General features: G+C 43.5%; 25 non-coding genes across 25 annotated transcripts; all 25 read left to right on the top strand.

Annotated features, from left to right (window-relative positions):
- The first annotated feature begins 40 nt into the window (after positions 1-40).
- On the top strand, positions 41-113 carry trnaf-gaa (transfer RNA phenylalanine (anticodon GAA)). Its single transcript has one exon. It is a non-coding gene; the product is annotated as a tRNA-Phe (tRNA).
- Positions 114-213: 100 nt separating this feature from the next.
- trnaq-uug (transfer RNA glutamine (anticodon UUG)) lies at positions 214-285 on the top strand. Its single transcript has one exon. It is a non-coding gene; the product is annotated as a tRNA-Gln (tRNA).
- Positions 286-956: 671 nt separating this feature from the next.
- Positions 957-1,028, top strand: trnaq-uug (transfer RNA glutamine (anticodon UUG)). The gene has a single exon. It is a non-coding gene; the product is annotated as a tRNA-Gln (tRNA).
- Positions 1,029-1,527: 499 nt separating this feature from the next.
- On the top strand, positions 1,528-1,600 carry trnaf-gaa (transfer RNA phenylalanine (anticodon GAA)). The gene has a single exon. It is a non-coding gene; the product is annotated as a tRNA-Phe (tRNA).
- Positions 1,601-1,700: 100 nt separating this feature from the next.
- On the top strand, positions 1,701-1,772 carry trnaq-uug (transfer RNA glutamine (anticodon UUG)). The gene has a single exon. It is a non-coding gene; the product is annotated as a tRNA-Gln (tRNA).
- A 546-nt stretch (positions 1,773-2,318) lies between these two features.
- trnaq-cug (transfer RNA glutamine (anticodon CUG)) lies at positions 2,319-2,390 on the top strand. The gene has a single exon. It is a non-coding gene; the product is annotated as a tRNA-Gln (tRNA).
- Positions 2,391-3,061: 671 nt separating this feature from the next.
- On the top strand, positions 3,062-3,133 carry trnaq-cug (transfer RNA glutamine (anticodon CUG)). The gene has a single exon. It is a non-coding gene; the product is annotated as a tRNA-Gln (tRNA).
- A 672-nt stretch (positions 3,134-3,805) lies between these two features.
- Positions 3,806-3,877, top strand: trnaq-uug (transfer RNA glutamine (anticodon UUG)). Its single transcript has one exon. It is a non-coding gene; the product is annotated as a tRNA-Gln (tRNA).
- Positions 3,878-4,375: 498 nt separating this feature from the next.
- On the top strand, positions 4,376-4,448 carry trnaf-gaa (transfer RNA phenylalanine (anticodon GAA)). The gene has a single exon. It is a non-coding gene; the product is annotated as a tRNA-Phe (tRNA).
- Positions 4,449-4,548: 100 nt separating this feature from the next.
- On the top strand, positions 4,549-4,620 carry trnay-aua (transfer RNA tyrosine (anticodon AUA)). The gene has a single exon. It is a non-coding gene; the product is annotated as a tRNA-Tyr (tRNA).
- Positions 4,621-5,861: 1,241 nt separating this feature from the next.
- On the top strand, positions 5,862-5,934 carry trnaf-gaa (transfer RNA phenylalanine (anticodon GAA)). The gene has a single exon. It is a non-coding gene; the product is annotated as a tRNA-Phe (tRNA).
- Positions 5,935-6,034: 100 nt separating this feature from the next.
- On the top strand, positions 6,035-6,106 carry trnaq-cug (transfer RNA glutamine (anticodon CUG)). Its single transcript has one exon. It is a non-coding gene; the product is annotated as a tRNA-Gln (tRNA).
- A 546-nt stretch (positions 6,107-6,652) lies between these two features.
- trnaq-cug (transfer RNA glutamine (anticodon CUG)) lies at positions 6,653-6,724 on the top strand. Its single transcript has one exon. It is a non-coding gene; the product is annotated as a tRNA-Gln (tRNA).
- A 671-nt stretch (positions 6,725-7,395) lies between these two features.
- Positions 7,396-7,467, top strand: trnaq-uug (transfer RNA glutamine (anticodon UUG)). The gene has a single exon. It is a non-coding gene; the product is annotated as a tRNA-Gln (tRNA).
- A 499-nt stretch (positions 7,468-7,966) lies between these two features.
- Positions 7,967-8,039, top strand: trnaf-gaa (transfer RNA phenylalanine (anticodon GAA)). The gene has a single exon. It is a non-coding gene; the product is annotated as a tRNA-Phe (tRNA).
- A 100-nt stretch (positions 8,040-8,139) lies between these two features.
- trnaq-uug (transfer RNA glutamine (anticodon UUG)) lies at positions 8,140-8,211 on the top strand. Its single transcript has one exon. It is a non-coding gene; the product is annotated as a tRNA-Gln (tRNA).
- Positions 8,212-8,709: 498 nt separating this feature from the next.
- trnaf-gaa (transfer RNA phenylalanine (anticodon GAA)) lies at positions 8,710-8,782 on the top strand. Its single transcript has one exon. It is a non-coding gene; the product is annotated as a tRNA-Phe (tRNA).
- Positions 8,783-8,882: 100 nt separating this feature from the next.
- trnaq-uug (transfer RNA glutamine (anticodon UUG)) lies at positions 8,883-8,954 on the top strand. The gene has a single exon. It is a non-coding gene; the product is annotated as a tRNA-Gln (tRNA).
- A 671-nt stretch (positions 8,955-9,625) lies between these two features.
- On the top strand, positions 9,626-9,697 carry trnaq-cug (transfer RNA glutamine (anticodon CUG)). Its single transcript has one exon. It is a non-coding gene; the product is annotated as a tRNA-Gln (tRNA).
- Positions 9,698-10,368: 671 nt separating this feature from the next.
- trnaq-uug (transfer RNA glutamine (anticodon UUG)) lies at positions 10,369-10,440 on the top strand. Its single transcript has one exon. It is a non-coding gene; the product is annotated as a tRNA-Gln (tRNA).
- A 499-nt stretch (positions 10,441-10,939) lies between these two features.
- trnaf-gaa (transfer RNA phenylalanine (anticodon GAA)) lies at positions 10,940-11,012 on the top strand. The gene has a single exon. It is a non-coding gene; the product is annotated as a tRNA-Phe (tRNA).
- A 100-nt stretch (positions 11,013-11,112) lies between these two features.
- On the top strand, positions 11,113-11,184 carry trnaq-uug (transfer RNA glutamine (anticodon UUG)). Its single transcript has one exon. It is a non-coding gene; the product is annotated as a tRNA-Gln (tRNA).
- Positions 11,185-11,683: 499 nt separating this feature from the next.
- Positions 11,684-11,756, top strand: trnaf-gaa (transfer RNA phenylalanine (anticodon GAA)). Its single transcript has one exon. It is a non-coding gene; the product is annotated as a tRNA-Phe (tRNA).
- A 405-nt stretch (positions 11,757-12,161) lies between these two features.
- trnaf-gaa (transfer RNA phenylalanine (anticodon GAA)) lies at positions 12,162-12,234 on the top strand. Its single transcript has one exon. It is a non-coding gene; the product is annotated as a tRNA-Phe (tRNA).
- A 100-nt stretch (positions 12,235-12,334) lies between these two features.
- trnaq-cug (transfer RNA glutamine (anticodon CUG)) lies at positions 12,335-12,406 on the top strand. Its single transcript has one exon. It is a non-coding gene; the product is annotated as a tRNA-Gln (tRNA).
- The last annotated feature ends 94 nt before the right edge of the window (positions 12,407-12,500 follow it).

Below are 12,500 nucleotides of genomic sequence, written 5' to 3'. Positions count from 1 at the left end.
GACAGACAGGTGATGCAGCGTGAGGTGTCCTCTTTGTGCTGCCGAAATAGCTCAGTTGGGAGAGCGTTAGACTGAAGATCTAAAGGTCCCTGGTTTGATCCCGGGTTTCGGCAGAACACTGAGGGTCTTCTTTGTGCTTGTTGATGTTGCGTTTCTAATCAGCTATTGACATGATACGTTTATAAGAAATCTTCAAGGGAAGGTTTCGACATGGGTTCCATGGTGTAATGGTTAGCACTCTGGACTTTGAATCCAGTGATCCGAGTTCAAATCTCGGTGGAACCTTGTTTTCCTTCAAAATACAATTAATTTGAGAAAACAGGGCAAAATAACACATCGCCTACCTAAAGAGTCTGTAGAGTGGTGAAATACATCCATCGTTTTTCATGAACACTGCCTCAAATGAAGCCTTGTAAAAGAACTCTAGATCCTGTACCGTCACTGTGTGGGAAGGAAAATGCTCTGTTTCAAAGACGAAACCACTGCAGAGAGTGGTGAAACCTAACAAGTGGTTCAGTAAATCACGTTTTTTGGAGTACACAGTATCGTTCTGTGCTCCTCGTTAGTATAGTGGACAGTATCTCCGCCTGTCACGTGGAAGACCGGGGTTCGATTCCCCGACGGGGAGAAAGTTATTCTTTTTCAAAGGCAAAGCATAGCCTTCCACATAGCTTTCCACAAAAGAAAGACACATTAAGTTGTTGCAAGGATTTTGTTGGAGCTGGCTAGCTTAACTGAACATGGACAGACAGGTGATGCAGCGTGAGGTTTCCTCTTTGTGCTGCTGAAATAGCTCAGTTGGGAGAGCGTTAGACTGAAGATATAAAGTTCCCTGGTTCGATTCCGGGTTTCGGCAGACCACTCAGGGTCTTCTTTGTGCTTGTTGATGTTGTGTTTCTAATCAGCTTTTGACATGATAAGTTTATAAGAAATCTTCAAGGTAAGCTTTCGACGTGGGTTCCATGGTGTAATGGTTAGCACTCTGGACTTTGAATCCAGTGATCCGAGTTCAAATCTCGGTGGAACCTTGTTTTCCTTCAAAATACAATTAATTTGAGAAAACAGGGCAAAATAACACATCGCCTACCTAAAGAGTCTGTAGAGTGGTGAAATACATCCATCGTTTTTCATGAACACTGCCTCAAATGAAGCCTTGTAAAAGAACTCTAGATCCTGTACCGTCACTGTGTGGTAGGGAAAATGCTCTGTTTCAAAGACGAAACTCTTGCAGAGAGTGGTGAAGCCAAACAAGTGGTTCAGTAAATCACGTTTTTTTGGAGTACACAGAAGCGTTCTGTGCTCCTCGTTAGTATAGTGGACAGAATCTCCGCCTGTCACGCGGAAGCCCGGGGTTAGATTTCCCGACGGGGAGAAAGTTATGCTTTTTCAAAGGCAAAGCATAGCCTTCCACATAGCTTGTCACCCAAGAAAGACACATTAAGTTGTTGCAAGGTTTTTGTTGGAGTTTGCTAGCTTAACTGAACATGGACAGACAGGTGATGCAGCGTGAGGTTTACTCTGTGTGCTGCCGAAATAGCTCAGTTGGGAGAGCGTTAGACTGAAGATCTAAAGGTCCCTGGTTCGATCCCGGGTTTCGGCAGAACACTGAGGGTGTTCTTTGTGCTTGTTGATGTTGTGTTTCTAATCAGCTTTTGACATGATAAGTTTATAAGAAATCTTCAAGGTAAACTTTCTACGTGGGTTCCATGGTGTAATGGTTAGCACTCTGGACTTTGAATCCAGTGATCCGAGTTCAAATCTCGGTGGAACCTTGTTTTCCTTCAAAACACAATTAATTTGAGAAAACAGGGCAAAATAACACATTATCTACCTAAAGAGTCTGTAGAGTGGTGAAATACATCCATCATTTTTCATGAACACTGCCTCAACAGAAGCCTTGTAAAAGAACTCTAGATCCTGTACCGTCACTGTGTGGTAAGGAAAATGCTCTGTTTCAAAGACAAAACCACTGCAGAGAGTGGTGAAACCTAACAAGTGGTTCAGTAAATCACGTTTTTGGAGTACACAGTATCGGTATGTGCTTCTCGTTAGTATAGTGGACAGTATCTCCGCCTGTCACGCGGAACACCGGGGTTCGATTCCCAGACGGGGAGAAAGTTGCCCTTTTTCAAAGGCCAACCATAGCCTTCCACATAGTTTGCCACCCAAGAAAGACACATTAAGTTGTTGCAAGGGTTTTGTTGGAGCTTGGTAGCTTAACTGATTGTGGACAGACAGGTGATGCACCGTGAGGTTTCATCTGTGTGCTGCCGAAATGATAAGTTTATAAGAAATCTTCAAGGTAAGCTTTCGACGTGGGTTCCATGGTGTAATGGTTAGCACTCTGGACTCTGAATCCAGCGATCCGAGTTCAAATCTTGGTGGAACCTTGTTTTCCTTCAAAATACAATTAATTTGAGAAAACAGGGCAAAATAACATATCGCCTACCTAAAGATTCTGTAGAGTGTTGAAATACATCCATCATTTTTCATGAACACTGCCTCAAATGAAGCCTTGTAAAAGAACTCTAGATCCTGTACCGTCACTGTGTGGGAAGGAAAATGCTCTGTTTCAAAGACGAAACCACTGCAGAGAGTGGTGAAACCTAACAAGTGGTTCAGTAAATCACGTTTTTTGGAGTACACAGTATCGTTCTGTGCTCCTCGTTAGTATAGTGGACAGTATCTCCGCCTGTCATGCGGAAGCCCGGGGTTAGATTTCCCGACGAGGAGAAAGTTATCCTTTTTCAAAGGCAAATCATAGCCTTCCACATAGCTTGTCACCCAAGAAAGACACATTAAATTGTTGCAAGGTTTTTGTTGGAGTTTGCTAGCTTAACTGAACATGGACAGACAGGTGATGCAGCGTGAGGTTTACTCTGTGTGCTGCCGAAATAGCTCAGTTGGGAGAGCGTTAGACTGAAGGTCTAAAGGTCCCTGGTTTGATCCCGGGTTTCGGCAGAACACTGAGGGTGTTCTTTGTGCTTGTTGACGTTGTGTTTCTAATCAGCTATTGACATGATAAGTTTATAAGAAATCTTCAAGGTATGCTTTCGACGTGGGTTCCATGGTGTAATGGTTAGCACTCTGGACTCTGAATCCAGCGATCCGAGTTCAAATCTCGGTGGAACCTTGTTTTCCTTCAAAATACAATTAATTTGAGAAAACAGGGCAAAATAACACATCGCCTACCTAAAGATTCTGTAGAGTGTTGAAATACATCCATCGTTTTTCATGAACACTGCCTCAAATGAAGCCTTGTAAAAGAACTCTAGATCCTGTACCGTCACTGTGTGGTAGGGAAAATGCTCTGTTTCAAAGACGAAACTCTTGCAGAGAGTGGTGAAGCCAAACAAGTGGTTCAGTAAATCACGTTTTTTTGGAGTACACAGAAGCGTTCTGTGCTCCTCGTTAGTATAGTGGACAGAATCTCCGCCTGTCACGCGGAAGCCCGGGGTTAGATTTCCCGACGGGGAGAAAGTTATCCTTTTTCAAAGGCAAAGCATAGCCTTCCACATAGCTTGTCACCCAAGAAAGACACATTAAGTTGTTGCAAGGTTTTTGTTGGAGCTTGGTAGCTTAACTGAACATGGACAGACAGGTGATGCAACGTGAGGTGTCCTCTTTGTGCTGCCGACATAGCTCAGTTGGGAGAGCGTTAGACTGAAGATCTAAAGGTCCCTGGTTTGATCCCGGGTTTCGGCAGAACACTGAGGGTCTTCTTTGTGCTTGTTGATGTTGTGTTTCTAATCAGCTTTTGACATGATAAGTTTATAAGAAATCTTCAAGCTAAGCTTTCGACGTGGGTTCCATGGTGTAATGGTTAGCACTCTGGACTTTGAATCCAGTGATCCGAGTTCAAATCTCGGTGGAACCTTGTTTTCCTTCAAAATACAATTAATTTGAGAAAACAGGGCAAAATAACACATCGCCTACCTAAAGAGTCTGTAGAGTGGTGAAATACATCCATCGTTTTTCATGAACACTGCCTCAAATGAAGCCTTGTAAAAGAACTCTAGATCCTGTACCGTCACTGTGTGGGAAGGAAAATGCTCTGTTTCAAAGACGAAACCACTGCAGAGAGTGGTGAAACCTAACAAGTGGTTCAGTAAATCACGTTTTTTGGAGTACACAGTATCGTTCTGTGCTCCTCGTTAGTATAGTGGACAGTATCTCCGCCTGTCACGCGGAAGACCGGGGTTCGATTCCCCGACGGGGAGAAAGTTATTCTTTTTCAAAGGCAAAGCATAGCCTTCCACATAGCTTTCCACCCAAGAAAGACACATTAAGTTGTTGCAAGGATTTTGTTGGAGCTTGCTAGCTTAACTGAACATGGACAGACAGGTGATGCAGCGTGAGGTTTACTCTGTGTGCTGCCGAAATAGCTCAGTTGGGAGAGCGTTAGACTGAAGATCTAAAGGTCCCTGGTTCGATCCCGGGTTTCGGCAGAACACTGAGGGTGTTCTTTGTGCTTGTTGACGTTGTGTTTCTAATCAGCTTTTGACATGATAAGTTTATAAGAAATCTTCAAGATAAGCTTTTGATGTGGGTTCCATGGTGTAATGGTTAGCACTCTGGACTATAAATCCAGCGATCCGAGTTCAAATCTAGGTGGAACCTTGTTTTCCTTCAAAATACAATTAATTTGAGAAAACAGGGCAAAATAACACATCGCCTACCTAAAGAGTCTGTAGAGTGGTGAAATACATCCATCGTTTTTCATGAACACTGCCTCAAATGAAGCCTTGTAAAAGAACTCTAGATCCTGTACCGTCACTGTGTGGGAAGGAAAATGCTCTGTTTCAAAGACGAAACCACTGCAGAGAGTGGTGAAACCTAACAAGTGGTTCAGTAAATCACGTTTTTTGGAGTACACAGTATCGTTCTGTGCTCCTCGTTAGTATAGTGGACAGTATCTCCGCCTGTCACGCGGAAGACCGGGGTTCGATTCCCCGACGGGGAGAAAGTTATTCTTTTTCAAAGGCAAAGCATAGCCTTCCACATAGCTTTCCACCCAAGAAAGACACATTAAGTTGTTGCAAGGATTTTGTTGGAGCTTGCTAGCTTAACTGAACATGGACAGACAGGTGATGCAGCGTGAGGTTTACTCTGTGTGCTGCCGAAATAGCTCATTTGGGAGAGTGTTAGACTGAAGATCTAAAGGTCCCTGGTTCGATCCCGGGTTTCGGCAGAACACTGAGGGTGTTCTTTGTGCTTGTTGACGTTGTGTTTCTAATCAGCTTTTGACATGATAAGTTTATAAGAAATCTTCAAGATAAGCTTTTGATGTGGGTTCCATGGTGTAATGGTTAGCACTCTGGACTCTAAATCCAGCGATCCGAGTTCAAATCTAGGTGGAACCTTGTTTTCCTTCAAAATACAATTAATTTGAGAAAACAGGGCAAAATAACACATCGCCTACCTAAAGAGTCTGTAGAGTGGTGAAATACATCCATCGTTTTTCATGAACACTGCCTCAAATGAAGCCTTGTAAAAGAACTCTAGATCCTGTACCGTCACTGTGTGGGAAGGAAAATGCTCTGTTTCAAAGACGAAACCACTGCAGAGAGTGGTGAAACCTAACAAGTGGTTCAGTAAATCACGTTTTTTGGAGTACACAGTATTGTTCTGTGCTCCTCGTTAGTATAGTGGACAGTATCTCCGCCTGTCACGCGGAAGACCGGGGTTCGGTTCCCCGACGGGGAGAAAGTTATTCTTTTTCAAAGGCAAAGCATAGCCTTCCACATAGCATTCCACCCAAGAAAGACACATTAAGTTGTTGCAAGGATTTTGTTGGAGCTTGCTAGCTTAACTGAACATGGACAGACAGGTGATGCAGCGTGAGGTTTCCTCTTTGTGCTGCCGAAATAGCTCAGTTGGGAGAGCGTTAGACTGAAGATCTAAAGGTCCCTGGTTCAATCCCGGGTTTCGGCAGAACACTGAGGGTGTTCTTTGTGCTTGTTGATGTTGTGTTTCTAATCAGCTTTTGACATGATAAGTTTATAAGAAGTATTCAAGCTAAGCTTTTGATGTGGGTTCCATGGTGTAATGGTTAGCACTCTGGACTCTGAATCCAGCGATCCGAGTTCAAATCTCGGTGGAACCTTGTTTTCCTTCAAAATATAATTAATTTGAGAAAACAGGGCAAAATAACACATTGTCTACCTAAAAAGTCTGTAGAGTGGTGAAATACATCCATCATTTTTCATGAACACTGCCTCAACAGAAGCCTTGTAAAAGAACTCTAGATCCTGTACCGTCACTGTGTGGTAAGGAAAATGCTCTGTTTCAAAGACAAAACCACTGCAGAGAGTGGTGAAACCTAACAAGTGGTTCAGTAAATCACGTTTTTGGAGTACACAGTATCGGTATGTGCTTCTCGTTAGTATAGTGGACAGTATCTCCGCCTGTCACGCGGAACACCGGGGTTCGATTCGCAGACGGGGAGAAAGTTGCCCTTTTTCAAAGGCCAACCATAGCCTTCCACATAGTTTGCCACCCAAGAAAGACACATTAAGTTGTTGCAAGGGTTTTGTTGGAGCTTGGTAGCTTAACTGATTGTGGACAGACAGGTGATGCACCGTGAGGTTTCATCTGTGTGCTGCCGAAATGATAAGTTTATAAGAAATCTTCAAGGTAAGCTTTCGACGTGGGTTCCATGGTGTAATGGTTAGCACTCTGGACTCTGAATCCAGCGATCCGAGTTCAAATCTTGGTGGAACCTTGTTTTCCTTCAAAATACAATTAATTTGAGAAAACAGGGCAAAATAACACATCGCCTACCTAAAGATTCTGTAGAGTGTTGAAATACATCCATCGTTTTTCATGAACACTGCCTCAAATGAAGCCTTGTAAAAGAACTCTAGACCCTGTACCGTCACTGTGTGGGAAGGAAAATGCTCTGTTTCAAAGACGAAACCACTGCAGAGAGTGGTGAAACCTAACAAGTGGTTCAGTAAATCACGTTTTTTGGAGTACACAGTATCGTTCTGTGCTCCTCGTTAGTATAGTGGACAGTATCTCCGCCTGTCATGCGGAAGCCCGGGGTTAGATTTCCCGACGAGGAGAAAGTTATCCTTTTTCAAAGGCAAAGCATAGCCTTCCACATAGCTTGTCACCCAAGAAAGACACATTAAATTGTTGCAAGGTTTTTGTTGGAGTTTGCTAGCTTAACTGAACATGGACAGACAGGTTATGCAGCGTGAGGTTTCCTCAGTGTGCTTCCGAAATAGCTCAGTTGGGAGAGCGATAGACTGAAGATCTAAAGGTCCCTGGTTCGATCCTGGGTTTTGGCAGAACACCGGGGGTATTTTTTGTGCTTGTTGTCATTGTGTTTCTAATCAGCTTTTGACATGATAAGTTTATAAGAAATATTCAAGCTATGCTTTTGTCGTGGGTTCCATGGTGTAATGGTTAGCACTCTGGACTTTGAATCCAGTGATCCGAGTTCAAATCTCGGTGGAACCTTGTTTTCCTTCAAAACACAATTAATTTGAGAAAACAGGGCAAAATAACACATCGCCTACCTAAAGAGTCTGTAGAGTGGTGAAATACATCCATCGTTTTTCATGAACACTGCCTCAAATGAAGCCTTGTAAAAGAACTCTAGATCCTGTACCGTCACTGTGTGGTAGGGAAAATGCTCTGTTTCAAAGACGAAACTCTTGCAGAGAGTGGTGAAGCCAAACAAGTGGTTCAGTAAATCACGTTTTTTTGGAGTACACAGAAGCGTTCTGTGCTCCTCGTTAGTATAGTGGACAGAATCTCCGCCTGTCACGCGGAAGCCCGGGGTTAGATTTCCCGACGGGGAGAAAGTTATGCTTTTTCAAAGGCAAAGCATAGCCTTCCACATAGCTTGTCACCCAAGAAAGACACATTAAGTTGTTGCAAGGTTTTTGTTGGAGTTTGCTAGCTTAACCGAACATGGACAGACAGGTGATGCAGCGTGAGGTTTACTCTGTGTGCTGCCGAAATAGCTCAGTTGGGAGAGCGTTAGACTGAAGATCTAAAGGTCCCTGGTTCGATCCCGGGTTTCGGCAGAACACCGGGGGTATTTTTTGTGCTTGTTGTCATTGTGTTTCTAATCAGCTTTTGACATGATAAGTTTATAAGAAATATTCAAGCTATGCTTTTGTCGTGGGTTCCATGGTGTAATGGTTAGCACTCTGGACTTTGAATCCAGTGATCCGAGTTCAAATCTCGGTGGAACCTTGTTTTCCTCCAAAACACAATTAATTTGAGAAAACAGGGCAAAATAACACATCGCCTACCTAAAGAGTCTGTAGAGTGGTGAAATACATCCATCGTTTTTCATGAACACTGCCTCAAATGAAGCCTTGTAAAAGAACTCTAGATCCTGTACCGTCACTGTGTGGTAGGGAAAATGCTCTGTTTCAAAGACGAAACTCTTGCAGAGAGTGGTGAAGCCAAACAAGTGGTTCAGTAAATCACGTTTTTTGGAGTACACAGTGTTGTTCTGTGCTCCTCGTTAGTATAGTGGACAGTATCTCCGCCTGTCACGCGGAATACCGGGGTTCGATTCCCCGACGGGGAGAAAGTTATTCTTTTTCAAAGGCAAAGCATAGCCTTCCACATAGCTTTCCACCCAAGAAAGACACATTAAGTTGTTGCAAGGATTTTGTTGGAGCTTGCTAGCTTAACTGAACATGGACAGACAGGTGATGCAGCGTGAGGTGTCCTCTTTGTGCTGCCGAAATAGCTCAGTTGGGAGAGCGTTAGACTGAAGATCTAAAGGTCCCTGGTTTGATCCCGGGTTTCGGCAGAACACTGAGGGTCTTCTTTGTGCTTGTTGATGTTGCGTTTCTAATCAGCTATTGACATGATACGTTTATAAGAAATCTTCAAGGGAAGGTTTCGACATGGGTTCCATGGTGTAATGGTTAGCACTCTGGACTTTGAATCCAGTGATCCGAGTTCAAATCTCGGTGGAACCTTGTTTTCCTTCAAAATACAATTAATTTGAGAAAACAGTGCAAAATAACACATCGCCTACCTAAAGAGTCTGTAGAGTGGTGAAATACATCCATCGTTTTTCATGAACACTGCCTCAAATGAAGCCTTGTAAAAGAACTCTAGATCCTGTACCGTCACTGTGTGGGAAGGAAAATGCTCTGTTTCAAAGACGAAACCACTGCAGAGAGTGGTGAAACCTAACAAGTGGTTCAGTAAATCACGTTTTTTGGAGTACACAGTATCGTTCTGTGCTCCTCGTTAGTATAGTGGACAGTATCTCCGCCTGTCACGTGGAAGACCGGGGTTCGATTCCCCGACGGGGAGAAAGTTATTCTTTTTCAAAGGCAAAGCATAGCCTTCCACATAGCATTCCACCTAAGAAAGACACATTAAGTTGTTGCAAGGATTTTGTTGGAGCTTGCTAGCTTAACTGAACATGGACAGACAGGTGATGCAGCGTGAGGTTTCCTCTTTGTGCTGCCGAAATAGCTCAGTTGGGAGAGCGTTAGACTGAAGATCTAAAGGTCCCTGGTTCGATCACGGGTTTCGGCAGAACACTGAGGGTGTTCTTTGTGCTTGTTGACGTTGTGTTTCTAATCAGCTATTGACATGATAAGTTTATAAGAAATCTTCAAGGTAAGCTTTCTACGTGGGTTCCATGGTGTAATGGTTAGCACTCTGGACTCTGAATCCAGCGATCCGAGTTCAAATCTCGGTGGAACCTTGTTTTCCTTCAAAATATAATTAATTTGAGAAAACAGGGCAAAATAACACATCATCTACCTAAAGAGTCTGTAGAGTGGTGAAATACATCCATCGTTTTTCATGAACACTGCCTCAAATGAAGCCTTGTAAAAGAACTCTAGATCCTGTACCGTCACTGTGTGGTAAGGAAAATGCTCTGTTTCAAAGACGAAACCACTGCAGAGAGTGGTGAAACCTAACAAGTGGTTCAGTAAATCACGTTTTTTGGAGTACACAGTATCGTTCTGTGCTCCTCGTTAGTATAGTGGACAGTATCTCCGCCTGTTACGCGGAAAACCGGGGTTCGATTCCCCGACGGGGAGAAAATTATTCTTTTTCAAAGGCAAAGCATAGCCTTCCACATAGCTTTCCACAAAAGAAAGACACATTAAGTTGTTGCAAGGATTTTGTTGGAGCTGGCTAGCTTAACTGAACATGGACAGACAGGTGATGCAGCGTGAGGTTTCCTCTTTGTGCTGCTGAAATAGCTCAGTTGGGAGAGCGTTAGACTGAAGATATAAAGGTCCCTGGTTCGATTCCGGGTTTCGGCAGACCACTCAGGGTCTTCTTTGTGCTTGTTGATGTTGTGTTTCTAATCAGCTTTTGACATGATAAGTTTATAAGAAATCTTCAAGTTAAGCTTTCGACGTGGGTTCCATGGTGTAATGGTTAGCACTCTGGACTTTGAATCCAGTGATCCGAGTTCAAATCTCGGTGGAACCTTGTTTTCCTTCAAAATACAATTAATTTGAGAAAACAGGGCAAAATAACACATCGCCTACCTAAAGAGTCTGTAGAGTGGTGAAATACATCCATCGTTTTTCATGAACACTGCCTCAAATGAAGCCTTGTAAAAGAACTCTAGATCCTGTACCGTCACTGTGTGGTAGGGAAAATGCTCTGTTTCAAAGACGAAACTCTTACAGAGAGTGGTGAAGCCAAACAAGTGGTTCAGTAAATCACGTTTTTTTGGAGTACACAGAAGCGTTCTGTGCTCCTCGTTAGTATAGTGGACAGTATCTCCGCCTGTCACGCGGAAGCCCGGGGTTAGATTTCCTGACGGGGAGAAAGTTATCCTTTTTCAAAGGCAAAGCATAGCCTTCCACATAGCTTGTCACCCAAGAAAGACACATTAAGTTGTTGCAAGGTTTTTGTTGTAGTTTGCTAGCTTAACTGAACATGGACAGACAGGTGATGCACCGTGAGGTTTCTTCTATGTGCTGCCGAAATAGCTCAGTTGGGAGAGCGTTAGACTGAAGATCTAAAGGTCCCTGGTTCGATCCCGGGTTTCGGCAGAACACTGAGGGTCTTCTTTGTGCTTGTTGATGTTGCGTTTCTAATCAGCTATTGACATGATACGTTTATAAGAAATCTTCAAGGTAAACTTTCTACGTGGGTTCCATGGTGTAATGGTTAGCACTCTGGACTTTGAATCCAGTGATCCGAGTTCAAATCTCGGTGGAACCTTGTTTTCCTTCAAAATACAATTAATTTGAGAAAACAGGGCAAAATAACACATCGCCTACCTAAAGAGTCTGTAGAGTGGTGAAATACATCCATCGTTTTTCATGAACACTAACTCAAATGAAGCCTTGTAAAAGAACTCTAGATCCTGTACCGTCACTGTTTGGTAGGGAAAATGCTCTGTTTCAAAGACGAAACTCTTGCAGAGAGTGGTGAAGCCAAACAAGTGGTTCAGTAAATCACGTTTTTTTGGAGTACACAGAAGCGTTCTGTGCTCCTCGTTAGTATAGTGGACAGAATCTCCGCCTGTCACGCGGAAGCCCGGGGTTAGATTTCCCGACGGGGGGAAAGTTATCCTTTTTCAAAGGCAAAACATAGCCTTCCACATAGCTTGTCACCCAAGAAAGACACATTAAGTTGTTGCAAGGTTTTTGTTGGAGTTTGCTAGCTTAACCGAACATGGACAGACAGGTGATGCAGCGTGAGGTTTACTCTGTGTGCTGCCGAAATAGCTCAGTTGGGAGAGCGTTAGACTGAAGATCTAAAGGTCCCTGGTTCGATCCCGGGTTTTGGCAGAACAATGAGGGTCTTCTTTGTGCTTGTTGATGTTGCGTTTCTAATCAGCTATTGACATGATAAGTTTATAAGAAATCTTCAAGGTAAGCTTTCGACGTGGGTTCCATGGTGTAATGGTTAGCACTCTGGTGGTTCAGTAAATCACGTTTTTTTGGAGTACACAGAAGCATTCTGTGCTCCTCGTTAGTATAGTGGACAGAATCTCCGCCTGTCACACGGAAGCCCGGGGTTAGATTTCCCGACGGGGAGAAAGTTATTCTTTTTCAAAGGCAAAGCATAGCCTTCCACATAGCTTTCCACCCAAGAAAGACACATTAAGTTGTTGCAAGGTTTTTGTTGGAGTTTGCTAGCTTAACTGAACATGGACAGACAGGTGATGCAGCGTGAGGTTTCCTCTGTGTGCTGCCGAAATAGCTCAGTTGGGAGAGCGTTAGACTGAAGATCTAAAGGTCCCTGGTTCGATCCCGGGTTTCGGCAGAACACTGAGGGTGTTCTTTGTGCTTGTTGACGTTGTGTTTCTAATCAGCTTTTGACATGATAAGTTTATAAGAAATCTTCAAGGTAAGCTCTTGACGTGGGTTCCATGGTGTAATGGTTAGCACTCTGGACTCTGAATCCAGCGATCCGAGTTCAAATCTCGGTGGAACCTTGTTTTCCTTCAAAATACAATTAATTTGAGAAAACAGGGCAAAATAACACATCGCCTACCTAAAGATTCTGTAGAGTGTTGAAATACATCCATC

This window comes from Astyanax mexicanus, chromosome 15 (genome assembly GCF_023375975.1).
Source record: "Astyanax mexicanus isolate ESR-SI-001 chromosome 15, AstMex3_surface, whole genome shotgun sequence".
NCBI classification, from domain to species: domain Eukaryota; kingdom Metazoa; phylum Chordata; class Actinopteri; order Characiformes; family Acestrorhamphidae; genus Astyanax; species Astyanax mexicanus.
The sequence above is the reverse complement of the archived record's forward strand: the minus strand, read 5'-3'. Positions and strand labels throughout refer to the sequence as shown.